This window comes from Schistocerca serialis, chromosome 9 (genome assembly GCF_023864345.2).
Source record: "Schistocerca serialis cubense isolate TAMUIC-IGC-003099 chromosome 9, iqSchSeri2.2, whole genome shotgun sequence".
Classification (NCBI taxonomy): Eukaryota; Metazoa; Arthropoda; class Insecta; order Orthoptera; family Acrididae; genus Schistocerca; species Schistocerca serialis.
In genome coordinates this window covers 497,799,682-497,814,141 of record NC_064646.1, presented here as the reverse complement: position 1 = coordinate 497,814,141, position 14,460 = coordinate 497,799,682, and the positions used below count along the sequence as shown (strand labels likewise).

Sequence of the window (14,460 nt, the reverse complement as noted above, 5' to 3'; positions counted from 1 at the left end):
ACGATTCTGTGTAATTCTCGAGCTTTCGCTCGTCCCGCGACCTAGTGACGTGTTGCGGTGCTATATGCAAGACGGACCATTCCACTCTGGCGCTAAAAATTACAGTAACTATACTACGACACATTTCGTTTGTTCGGTATTTAATTCTTGATTCGTCGTTTTGATTATTTCATCTGAACGTTGCCGTCTTGTTTTCAATGTGATTGCAATCTGATAAGATTTTTTTTCTATTATAGTAATATGTGAACAGTGACCGAATTGCTCATTTGCAGCCCACTTCGTAAATCATTGCCGCCTCTCACAATCATGTAAAATACTGCTTTCAACCAAGCAGTATTTTTTGGAGGCAACATATTCGTCTTTGCCTGTTACTTTTGCGTAACGTTTATATATGCATACATAGTATATGAGAACTCGTAAATTTGTTCATGGACGATAAATAGTTTGGACAAGAAGAGAATAGAAGCTTTTGAAATGTGGTGCTACAGAAGAATGCTGAAGATTAGATGGGTAGATCACATAACTAATGAGGAAGTATTGAATAGGATTGGGGAGAAGAGGAGTTTGTGGCACAACTTGACTAGAAGAAGGGATCGGTTGGTAGGACATGTGTTGAGGCATCAAGGGATCAGCAATTTAGTATTGGAGAGCAGCGTGGAGGGTAAAAATCGTAGAGGGAGACCAAGAGATGAATACACTAAGCAGATTCAGAAGGATGTAGGTTGCAGTAGGTACTGGGAGATGAAGAAGCTTGCACAGGATAGAGTAGCATGGAGAGCTGCATCAAACCAGTCTCAGGACTGAAGACCACAACAACAACAACAAATCTGTTCAAACGTAATAGGAGTTGAAACTTTCCCATCTCCTGTATATCTCTTTTTTTTTTTTTTTTTTTTTTTGTTATGCAACTTTCCCTTCTACAATAATCTATGAAACTTTTCCTTAGGATTTCTATCTCTTGCTTAGTAATAACAAATGAAATCTTCCCTTCGAAATTTATTCTCTTTCTCAATCTTAGCATAAAAATTTAATTGCTGCTTATTAAAAGTGATTTTCTGATTATTTCGACGAAACATAGAATGTGTCGTCGTCGTGGCCCTCAGTCGTTATCTGCAATAACCCAAAACTGTTCCTTACCTTTTTTACTGTTACTGGATCGCCATCTGACTGCTACATCGAACTGCGACATGAATATACTTACTCTGGTTTACTATACTGTATTAACTGCTGGTGGGCTGTCATAATAAGTGGCTGCATTTATTACCAAAGCTGACGTTATTCTTTAATAGCAAAGCTGACGTTATTCTTTAATTAATTTGACTGAAGTTACGTAATTCATAGTTACACTTTTTCTTGACAATAATAAAATTTTTGCAAAGTTTTACGTTGATGGTTTTTGGGGTAGGTTATAATCAGTAATGCAACACTGCTGGCAAAAATTAATTATATTCTGAAAACGTTTCTTCAAATATTTACTGCTGGTAATGAAATGATTTTACAAACGTTCAAATGGGACTTACTTTTTACAATAATCTTACAACTAGCATTGCGCAAACATACCTTCAGTAGTCTTGAGTTCCTCTTATGATAATAGTTAGCTGATGTCTCTGTACATCCGTTTATAATCTCTTGTAAATCATAGCTGGTGGCTGGCAGGCACACCGCTCCTCTCAACCTCTCGCTTCAGACCTGCTACCGACTCGCTTCACATCTCGCTTACTACTGACTTCCTACGAACGCTAAAGTGCAGTGTCTCCTGCCAACAATGCTTTCTGGTGCAGACAATCCCTGCTACCATTACAAAATGTATCAATGCGCGGTCTTTCCCGCTCTTTTCTTAAAATGTATCCATACGCGGTCTCTCCCGCCCTTTTTAAAATTATATCAATGTGCGGTCTCTCTTGCCAACAATACTTTGGTGCAGACATTTCCTGCTACCACAATTATTTCCAACATGACAAATATTAACTATTCCTACTGAATTCTATTAATGAAATATAAACATCTTTCATAAATTGTGGTTTGACAATAGACAATAGAAATATACACGTCTTAAAGAGTTTGTGGAGCGGTAGGATTTAATGGTGTTTCCTCCCTGTTCCACGAAATTGTTAAATTTATGCAGAAGCATGTTGTGATTAGTTTGTAGTTTCTTGCGTATAACTTGCACTCGCGCTGCGCCACTCAGATGTCACGTTATTGTTCAGACAAGCTCTATACTGTATCGAACGCAGTGGTGCATCGGGAAATCTCGACGCCGTTCGAAAGCGAGTATCGTTTGCCCAGCCCCAGTGCCGTGTTCCAGTCGCAGTCACCCCATCTGTCGGCGAGGCCGCGTTTGCACCGTAGCTCTGCTGTAATGGCAGTACCATACGAAACTTGGGTTTCTCCCAGCATTTAAAGTATTCAGACAACTTACGCAAATGCAACTCCGCGACTGTTTTCGATAAACGCTGATATTTCGACGGGTGTCCATGCCTCCCTGTTAGTATAGATGGAATGCGTTTGAAAGGCTCTGATATTTTACTAAGTTTTGTGTGGCCTCTTTCTTCAGTTGCGTTACGGTTAGTGATGTTACGTTTGGTGTTGGACAGACAAACCTATTTCGACATGTGTCGACTTCTACTTACTTTTTATTCAATGACTTCAATGACCGGTTCTATGAACAGAAAGATGGATTTTCGATGGCGAGTCCTTTGTTACCTGTTATTTCCCATCTGTTGTGGAAGATTTCGATGCCCTCGGAATCGGCATCTTTGAAATTAGCGTGTTTCTTCCAGTCTCTTAGACAATATTTTTTGCTTGGCCTCAAGGAAATGACAATATTAACGTCTCTTTAGAACACCTGAATTCCGTGCGCCCCAATATTCGCTTCACAGTGAGTGTGGAAAAGCGTGTCTGCCTCCCATTCATTGATGAATTGGTCAGCAGGAAGGTTGGTGGTACGTCGTGACACTCCTTTTACAGGAAGCCGAGTTGCACAGATTTGTTTCTGCAGCCTCACAACTGTCACCACACGCCCCCAGTGTGCAGATGTGCTTCTCAGGATGGGCGTACTCTCAGGCCCGGAAGGGTTGTCGACCGAATTTGCCCACCTCGAAGTTTTTTTCGTCGAGTTCATTGAAGAGATTGAAAACATGGTCAATGCCATCAACAGGTCACTTGTAGATGACTAAAATATCATCGGCATATCGCAAATAGGAGAGAATGCCTAGCGCTGTAGCTGAGAAACAGTTGAAGAACTTTTATTCTAGAGAGTTAACGAAAATTCACCAGCGAACTCGAAAACGAGGCCCGTCAATTGAATTTTCTTTACTTGACGTTTACAGTAGAAGAAAATACAATCTCATTTAATGTTTTTCATAAAGAAACATATACCGATCAGATCGTACCTGCGTCTTCCATGCACCCACAATCGCATCAAAACGCTTTCTTTCACTCTGCTATTCATAGAGCTACTTCTATTCCACTCTCAAAAGAAAAGTTCGAGGAAAAAATTAATTTAATCAAAACGAATGCGAACATGCCATAGCGGATAGCATCCTTAAAAAGAAAACTGTTAAAAGAGTTACTACACTCGGCACCTTTATCATTGAGTCCAGCCTAAAGACGAAGTCTTTTTCTTTTCCTTTCTTGGGGCCCATCTCCTATCAGATTCAACGCCTTCTTCGTAATAAATACGACTGTAATGTCACCTTTTCAACCAATAATAGTTTGAAAAAAAAAATTATTCATAATTTAAAATCGACCAGTTCCCCTTTGAAAAACTCTGGTGTGTATAAGATTTTTTGCGACACTTGCTCTTCTTACTGCATAGGACAAACAGGACGTGCCTTTATAGTCAGATACAAAGAACGTCTTCTATGAAAAAATGGTACTAACACCCAAAATTCGCCTTTTGCCGAGCACCTTCTGATTACAAGTCACGCACCTAAAGCAGTTCGCGATAACAACATTTTGCACATTGAGAAGAAAGGACGTAGATTAGATGTTCTCAAAGAATTAGAAATTTTTTAACATTTTTCTCGAAATGATGGCCTCATTCTTAATGAGCAGCTACAATTACGCAATAAAAGCTTCTTCAACGGTATATTTGATTTCGTGTTCCTTCGAGCAATTACCGAAATATTTTTTTTCTGTCTAAGTCGATTCATAATGTTTGTTCATTAAATGGTTCATATTCACTATATTTCATGTTATAGCGTTTTTCTACTCGCTGAGTTATTCAGGTCCCTTTGTAATTCTGTAATGGCGTTTTCAGCCTATAAACTGCACTTCTAAGCTCTTATGTAGACAAATTGTTACCACGACTGCTGCTGTAAGGTAAAATATTGCCTCTTACTTCATGTATTAATTAATATTCATCATAATATTCGTCTGTCTATGATTTTAATGTTAAGTAGCCTGTTTGCATTTGAGGCTACTAGATGGCGCAATTGTTAACTGGGGCGCCTCAGTCTGATGCTACCGTAGCTCGACATGTGTGAGCAGCCATTAGTGGCTTTCCTTCTATGTTTTCTATTTTAAAATTTTGTGACTAAAGCTTTATCGCTTGATATTTATTTTATACGTTACATGTAAGCGCTGTTTCTTTTCTCTTTCATACTGCTAGTCAGTAAAAATAATTTCTCCTAAAATTTTATACTTATGTTATAGGCCAGTTTGAGTGTTTCACTTCTGATGAAGGCACTCTTAGTAGCTGCCGAAACCTAGGTCAAAAAGACTTCTTTTTTGCTACCGAGGGCTGTTATTGCTTTAATTTTACTTTGGAAACGTTCGCTGACAACGCAGCCATGTTCAAAACTTTAAGAATTCGCACTAGTTTTCGTTACATTATTAATTTCGATTATTATTTCATGAATGAATCCAGAAATAAACATAGTAAACACTACAATATTGCGTAATTAATAATAGAAATTTTAAGTGTCCAAATAATTCGTAATTTCAAATGTTCCTAAAAAAATCATTTTAACTGTACATTCAGAACTAGTGCTTAAGTATTACAATATCGAAACTAAAATAATTTGTGAATTAATTACTTTTATAAATTTTAGCTTGAAATACGACATACTGTGTATAAAATTATATGAAAGATTTTAGAAAAGCAACTGAGATAACATTGATCTGTCCAAAATTCGAAAAATAATACTGGTATCGATAACTACTGTTGAGGAAAAGTAATATTAGAGGAGGATGTCCCGTTACAAGGTCTACGGCCCTTTACGGCCCTTTCTGCTTTATGCTTGTGCCATTTGCAGTAGGGTTGGTCGTATTCCGCTGAAACATAACGTGAAAGCTGTTCGAACATCAGATAAGTCTACGGGCTCTTTTCGAGTCTGGTAAGGATGATCTTGGTTTATGTAAGACGGTTGTCTATCGTATTCCTTGCAGCTGTGGCGCGTCACACATTAATCAGACTATCAGGACCCTGAACGCTTACAACAGCCGAGCAGATCTGCTATAGGAGAACATTGCCTTGGCTCCGACCATTCAGTGGAAAAATAAAAACCCAGAGATTTTGGCGTGCAGTTCCAGATATTGCAACAGTGTTATTAAGGAAGCGGCTGAGTTTAAATTAGTAAGTGAATAAAAATGGTTACGGAGGTTTATGCTCAAACTTTGCTTGGAATGATGCTCTCACGCTGATCAAACAAAAGAGAGGCAGAGTTAATGATACACATTGGGTCGTTGCTCATCTTTGGTTGTGTGGTGACGCTACTGTATGTGGTGTCACCGCCAGACACCACACTTGCTAGGTGGTAGCTTTTAAATCGGCCGCGGTCCGCTAGTATACGACGGACCCGCGTGTCGCCACTATCAGTGATTGCAGACCGAGCGCCGCCACACGGCAGGTCTAGAGAGACTTACTAGCACTCGCCCCAGTTGTACAGCCGACGTTGCTAGGAAAGGTTCACTGAGAATTACGCTCTCATTTGCCGAGACGATAGCATAGCCTTCAGCTAAGTCAATTGCTACGACGTAGCAAGGCGCCAATTATCCTTTGCTATGTATCTAATGACGCATATACTGTATCAACAAGACCAATGTTCACCAATTGTGGATTAAAGTTAAGTATTCCAGCAGCTACGTACTTTTCTTTATAGCATTCATTACGTATCCTGTTTCAGACCTCACGCCAGCCTGCGTGAGTTTAAGCGCGTGCCTTTCGGTTACCCGTCACTGTGGATTGGCTGTCTTGCCAGTCCACAACAATATATATATATATATATATATATATATATATATATATATATATATATATACGTGTGTGTGTGTGTGTGTGTGTGTGTGTGTGTGTGTGTCGGCATATACTCCTCATACCGAGATGTTAAATTGGGCTGCACAAAGCTCTCGCACTGCATTTGTGCCTTGCAAATGACGAGGGTGTGCACCTGTCGAAATACCGGCTGTTGGCGAAGTCACCACCCGTCTGCACATAATACTGTGCTTACGCACCAGCACCAACGGGTGTAACGAACACCGACTGCCGGCCGGAGTGGCCGTGCGGTTCTAGGCGCTACAGTCTGGAGCCGAGCGACCGCTACGGTCGCAGGTTCGAATCCTGCCTCGGGCATGGATGTGTGTGATGTCCTTAGGTTAGTTAGGTTTAATTAGTTCTAAGTTCTAGGCGACTGATGACCTCAGAAGTTAAGTCGCATAGTGCTCAGAGCCATTTTTGAACACCGACTCAAAGGAAGGCCTCGGCGCTTGTTGGTGACGTCACGTCAGCTAGGCACGGCCAACGCCAGGTCTGTTGCAGGCATACTCATAATGGTGGTGTCTCCCTCCCTGACACCGGAAAATGTGAAACTATTGGCGGCAGTTGACCAACACACATTGTTCTGAGAGATTTCTGCAACCAATTAATTGTGCAATTCATTACACTTCTTAACAAATAGTGTACACCTGAACTTAAATTTCCACTTGTTTTAAGGACTGACATACAAAAACAACTTCATGGTCCAGCAGCAACAGAATTCGTGCTTCTTTACCTTATTTGTAAATCTGAGGAAGTTACGTTTGTACTGGGTTGCTTTTACAAGAAACTGTGAACATATTGGTCCTCTTCTTTAGGTATCTTGGTTGACTATGGGGTGAAGAGCACTGAATGTTAATGAAATATCTTGTCCGCAGCTCGTGGTCGTGCGGTAGCGTTCTCGCTTCCCACGCCCGGGTTCCCGGGTTCGATTCTCGGCGGGGTCGGGGATTTTCTCTGCCTCGTGATGACTAGGTGTTGTGTGATGGCCTTAGGTTAGTTAGGTTTAAGTAGTTCTAAGTTCTAGAGGACTGATGACCATAGATGTTAAGTCCCATAGTGCTCAGAGCCATTTGTTAATGAAATATCTTGCCATTGTACACGTTGGGGGAGGGGGTGGAGGACAGAAGAAGAGGCAAAAGAGAGATACTTGTTTTATCGAATGAAATTTTTTTGTCTTATAAAGTTTCTCCTTTCAGTTGGAAGAGGGGAATATTTATCTTTTCTAATGTGCATGTTTAAAAAAGTTTAAGCTCAGCAGTATTTTCGATGTACGAAGCTAATTTTTTTTTTCCTGTTAAGAATTCCTTTCGTTGAAAACGACTGTAATCTAATGACTGGCAACAGTTGAACATTTACACATGTAAATTAGCTCACATTTCCAGTGACGATGTCAAACGAAAGTAAATAAATAAAAGAAACGAGTTAATTGTAAGGGGGTTGGGGTAAGTTTCGATAACAAAATGGATCAAGTACATATAGTTACTTGAATGTAAAATTTCCGAGGCTCGCAATGGGGCAAAGCATCTTCTCATATTGATCTACGTTTGTTTCGACAGGATTCAGTAATACAGAACTATGATCTTCATTTGTAGCTTTACGATAGTAAGAAAATCTTTCATGTAAATAAAACTGCAGAAACCAAAACAATACCAAACATTTTGTCCAAAAATAAGAGATTTATAGTGATAAGCACGCCCAGGCGTTTCTGCCTGCAACAGACCTGGCGTTCGCCGTGCCTATCTGACGTGACGTCACCAACAAGCGCCGAGGCCTTCCTTTGAGTCGGTGTAACTCGCAGTGCACGTCGCTTCAATACAGGGAAGAATCTCATTACGTCATATCTTCCCCAGCTGTGACAGTGCATTTCGTTTCGTTGACACAACGTAGCGTTTGGCGTGATTGCATTTCTTTTCATGCCGATCACACGCTCTGTTGAAAAAACATATCAGTGCTGCAAAGTCGCAAGCCTACTGACGCTGTGTGTCGGAGGCTCCTCCTGGTGCCACTAACTGAACCCCTCTTCCCTGCTCCATTCACGAATGGCGCGTGGGAACAGCGATTGTCGGCAAGTCTCCGTATTGACCATAATTCCTCGAATTTTCTCGTTGTGGTCATTATGCGAGATGTATGTGGGAGGCACTAACATATTGTCTGACTCTTCCCAGAAAGCGCTCTCTCGGAATTTCCATAGTAAACCTCTCCGTGATGCACAAGTCTTCACTCGCAGCGCCAGTTTGTTGAGCATTTCTGTACCGCTCTGGCGCACGACTGCACTATCCCGCGACGAAAAGCACCGCTCTTCGTTGGACATTCTCTACCCAGTCTATCGGCCTTACCTGCTAAGGATCGCATATTGGTAAACAGTACTCAATAATCGGTCGAACGAAAGCCTTATAAGCTCCTTCCTTCTTGGATGAGTTAAATTTCCTTAAGATTCTTCCAGTAAATCGCAGTCTGTCATCTGCTTTTGTGCTATTTATTTTAGGTGGTTATTCCACTTAAGGTCGCTCTAGATATTTTACGGTAGGTACTGCTTCCAACAGTTTCTCATCAATAGTGTAGTTGTACAGCAGTGGATTTCTTTCCCTATGTATGCCCAATGTGTTGCATTTACCTACTTTCAGATTCAACTGCCGTAGCCTGCACCATTCATCACTCCTCTGCAGGTCTTTCTGCAAATCGACACTGTCTCACGGCGTTTCTACTCTCTTAGACAACCTCGTCATCTGCGAACTGTCATAAAGACCATCCAACGATTTCTACCAGATCATTTATATACGTTGTGAACAATAAGGGCCGTATCACTCTTCCTTGGGGTACTCCGGAAATTACCATCACATCTGTCGATTTTCTTCCGTTAAGAGCGGCGTGTTGAGTTCTGACTACAAGGAAGTCTTGAATCCAGACGCAGATGTGGGCTTGTACTCGATAACCTTGTATTTTTGTTTTCCTATACGGCAGTGCAATACGTTGTCTATCGCCTTCTTGAAGTCACGGAACACGGCATTAACATAAGCGCCGTTGTCTGTAGTGCTGTGGATTTCGTGGGACTACAGAGCGAGCTGAGTTTCGCAGGATCTTTGTCGGCGGAATCCATGTTGATTTTTACAGAGGATATTATCGTTCTGCAATAAAGTTGCCGGCCAGGGTGGCCGAGCGGTTCTTGGCGCTACAGTCTGGAACCGCGCGACCGCTACGGTCGTAGGTTCGAATCCTCCCTCGGGCATGGATGTGTGTGATGTCCTTAGGTTAGTTAGGTTTAAGTAGTTCTAGGTTATAGGGGACTGATGACCTCAGAAGTTAAGTCCCATAGTGTTCAGAGCCATTTGAACCATTTTTGCAAAAACGTTGTAAATCTTTAACGTAAAATATGCTCCGTAATTTTACAACAGATTGGCGTCAACTATGCAGTACAATAATTACATGCGTCCGTCCTACAACTCATCTCGGAAACGGGGAATGTTCTACTCTTTATTTCCAGTAGCAAGGTACCGTTCGTTGCTCCAGCGATCTACGATAAACTGCTTTTATAAGAGGAGTAAGGTTTGTAGAATCTTATAGGTATGTTATCTGGTCCTGTGTTAACTGATTGTAATTCCTTTTCTATTCTGCGATCGGCTATCTCAGTATCTCCCAATTCGACGTTCGTACGATGATTGGAATAAGGGATTGTGTTTACGAGTTTTTCACGGTGAAACAAATTCTGAAGAACGAATTGAATATTTAGGTTTTCTCTCTGCTAGCTTCCGTTTCGGTGCCAGTATGGTCTCTGAGTTAATGAACATATCATTTCGAACCGCTTTATGATTTTCGGGCTAGAAAATTTACTTTCAGAGCCATTGAACGCTTCTGTCATCGCTCACCTTTTGCTCATTTCGCTTCATTCACCTTTTGTTCGTCAGCTGTGTTTTGAATCCTCTTGAATCTGAGATGAAGCTCTCTTTGTCCACGGAGCAGGTTTCTAACACGGCTGTTAAGCCACGATGGGTGTTTCCCATCAGTTAAGACCTCACTCGGAACACGTTGAACATGTTGAACGGTGCTTTGATTTTTTTCTCTTTGTGGTCCATCTCTAAATACTTGATGCTAGCTGCTTAGATACTCTGCAATCACTCTCGCTAAACAAAAATATCTACCTACCTTGCAAACCCCGTAGTCGTGGTTGCTATCACAGTTTGACGATCACTGATACCTTCCTATGGTTGAATGATTCGATAAGTTCAGGTCTGTTTGTTGCTAGGAGTAAGATGTTACCTTCACGAGTTGGTTTTATAACTATCTACTCAAAGCAGTTTTCGGACAAGTCATTCAGAAAAATATCACACGAACCCCTGTCCCTGGGGCCGGTTTTCATAGCATGACTCCCCAAATTTATACCTGTCGGACGAAGTCCCCCCCCCCCCCCCCCCCAATTACAAGAGCATGACCAGAAAAATTAATAGCTATATTTTGTATTTTGTTAGTTCTCTTTGAAGTGGTCTACCAGTACAGCTCCTGACACAGTCGGTCTATAAAAGCATCCGATTATCATTTTTGACCGATCTTTGTTGCTTAAATTCACCCCGATAAATCCGCATTAAGGAACCGTGATAACGTCGCTAGATATTATCCAGTTCTTATTATTTTATTATTTTTGAGCTTTTCCTCATTACAGAGGCTTATCTCCAACATAATAATTTACTTGGAAATTACAATACAAACAATAAACGTTCTTAAACTATATTCTCAAAATATTTCTCCAGGTGTTCCGATCTTGTGTGTCCTCTTCCTCTGCGCCCATTCTCCTCATTGTGCGCTGTACATTTTGGAGCCAGGTGGTCATAGGTCGTCCTCTTCTTCTTCTCCCCTCCGGTTCCCACTCCAGTATCAGTTTTGGTATTCTGGTTTTCTCCATTCGTCGTACATGCCCGTACCACTGTAATTTCTTCCTATCCATTACGTCATATATTCTTTCTTTTATTTCCATTCTCCTTATTAGTTCGGTGTTCCTTAACTTTTCTTTCCTGGAGATTCTTGCCGATCTTCTCCAAAAGTCCATCTCTAGAGCTTGTAATTTTTTAATGTGCTTCATGTTAATTGTACAGGTCTCCGCTCCATACAGAACCACACACTCTAATATGGATTTGTATATTAATTTTTTAGTTCTGCTCATTACATTCCTGCTCCATAAGACTGAGTTAAGCATCCCAATGACCCTCCGTCCGCTACCAATTCTTTTATTGATTTCTGACTCTGATTTTCCCTCGATTTCTAAAATGGATCCCAAATAACAGAAAGTGTTTATCTTTTTGATTTTCTTTCCTTCAATGTATAGCTCATCTGAATCATTAGTCAAGTATTCTGTTTTTTGGTAATTAATATTCAAACCCATAGTTTTGTATGCTACTGCTAGTTGATTGCACATATAGTTAGCATCCTCCCCATCTTGTGCTACGACTACTTGATCATCAGCAAATAATAAATGATGGAGGTAAACTCCATCTCTTATTTCTAATCCCATACTATTAAATTTACGAGACCATGTTCTAAGGCTAATATCTATATAGATTTTAAATAATGATGGTGACATGGAACAGCCCTGTAAAAGGCCTTTGCTTGTTCTAAATTTCTGTGAAAGTTTATTACCAACTTTCACTTGGCAAATGTTATCTTTATACATCTGTTGTATTATTTTAATTAAGGAAGGGTTTATGTTTGCCATATGTAGCGCTCTCCAAAGTAATTTTCTTGGAACAGTATCATACGCTTTTTCTAGATCTATGAAAATTAATCCTATATTTTTTGATTTTTCCCTACGTTTCTCCAAAACCTGTCGTAATGTGAAAATATGGTCTACACATGATCTCCCAGCCGTGAAACCATATTGTTTCTTCTTGGGTTCTAAAATTTTTTTCCACTTTGTTTTTAATTACTTTCGCAAAAATTCTCATTAATGTGTTTGTAACACAAATTCCTCGATAGTTTGAACAAATTTTGCGATCCCCTTTCTTAAATATTGTATTAATGTAACCTAGCATCATCTCGTTGGGTATTGAATCTCCATGTATCATTTTGTTGAAGAGCTGTGTTATCAGTTTCACAATTTTGTCACCACCATATTTCAGACACTCCAGATTGATATTGCCTGGTCCCGGTGATTTACCATTCTTTCCTGTACTCAACGCCTGAAGTACTTCACTTTCTAAAATCTGGATCTCATCATCTTCATGTCCTTTATCTTCCCCTGTTCCTTCTTCTCGATGTTCTTCTCTGTCCTCATTTAATAATTTTTGGAAATACTCTTCCCATTCCTTTTGTGTTATCAGTTGGAGATTAGTTTTGATTTTTGTATCCTGTCGAAGCCCTTTCAATACTGACCATGCTTCTTTTGCTCTCCCAAATCCTAATTTGCTATTCACCTTGGCACATGTTGTTTCCCATGCTCCATTTTTTGCCATCCTTATTTTTTTCATCACTTCATTCTTCTTTTCCTTGTATATTGATCTTGTTTCTTCTGGTTTATCGTTCAACCACTGAAGGAACGCATTTCGTTTTTCTCTAGCGAGGACCTTTAGTTCCTCTGACCACCACTCTGCTGCACGGTTGTGGTTTCTATCTTTTTTACCCAACACCTCCGTTGCTATGATTTTCACATTAGCTTTTATATAGTCATATATTTCCTCTGTACTTCCTTCAAATGATTCAACCAGTTTCCTTTCCATCCTGGCCGCAAAGAGTGTTCTGATACTTTCGTCTTGTAGGCTGTCAATATTAAAAGGTAAATTTTCATCTCTCTCAGTCTGGTTCGTTTTATTTATGTTACTTGAATCACTCCTTGCATTCTTCCACGGCCAAAAAGACTTCATTTTAACTAGATAGTGGTATGATCCACACTGGGCTCCTCTATAAGATCTAACGTCTACTGCTTTGAAACTACTTGTTTGCCTAATGATAATATAATCTATTATAGAACGAAGTTCTTTGGTGTTCTGTTGCTAAGTATATTTATGAATGTCCTTATCTTTGAAAAATGTGTTGGTAATTTTTAGATCACATTGTTCACAAATTGCAATCAATCGTTCCCCATTGTCATTATATTCGTCCTCTCCATGTTTTCCTACTATTCTACAAGATTCTCTAATTCCTACCCTTCCGTTCAGATCTCCCATGATAATCAGTTCCTTTCTTCTTGGGATTTTTTCAATAGTCTCCCTGAGGGTGTCCCAAAATGTATCTCTCTCCTTATCTTTTGTGTCGTTCGTGGGTGCATATACGCCAATAATCACAACTTCCCTAGCAAATAATGTCATTTCAACTGTTATAATACGTTGATTGATGAATGTCCAATTTGTGATTCTTTCTTTCCATGATTTCTTTATCATAATGGAGACTCCTGCTTTGGCTCTTACTGCTTTTGATACCTCACTCCAGATATGTACATAATTATCCAGTTCTTCTTCTCCTTGGCCTTTCTTCTTTGTTTCAGAGAGTACGACAACATCCATGTTGAACATGTCAAGTTCTGCAGGTAGTAAATTTATTTTAGTGGAAATACCTTGCACATTCCAGCATCCAAACATAATTTTCCGTTTCTCATCGCCAGTTCGTCGTCCAAAGTTCCAATTTTTCCGAGGCATATTGTTAGGTTTTTTAGCATTTTTATGTTTTTACGTGAGTGAGGGGCTGGCCCACTGCACAACCCCCAACCCGGAGGACCAGGTAATTTTTACTCAAGGTTTTCTTCCTTTAGCCTTTGATAAGCCAATATCATACTACAAGGCAGCAGTTGCTAGTTTTGGTCCACCCCGGGTATTTTATTTCCCCGGTACCCACCATATCTGGTGAGCATTCCCCTATCCGCCACCTGGGGAGGCGCCCGATGGGTGACCAGCAAACTCCACACGGGATGCAGTTCTTTAATGCAATAAATACGCCGCCACCTGTGTGGACTAACCTATCCTTGCGCTAAATACTGCAGTCTGAACTCGGGATTTCGTTGCTGTTCACTTCCCGTTTCAGCCAACTTTCTGTTTCTACTACTGTCTAGGTATTATAACTTTCAAGGACCGGCACGAACCCGCCCGGCGGACTAGTGCCGAGGTCCGGTGTGCCGGCCAGCCTGTGGATGGGTTTTAAGGCGGTTTTCCATCTGCCTAGGCGAATGCGGGCTGGTTCCCCTTATTCCGCCTCATTTACTCTGTGTCGGCGATTACTGCACAAAC

The 14,460-nt window shown here is 40.6% G+C and overlaps 1 protein-coding gene across 2 annotated transcripts in view; it reads left to right on the top strand.

The window, feature by feature from the left end:
- The window catches only part of LOC126418880 (D-xylose transporter), a 346,281-nt gene that overhangs the window by 84,857 nt on the left and 246,964 nt on the right, over positions 1-14,460 (top strand). The window lies entirely within an intron of this gene.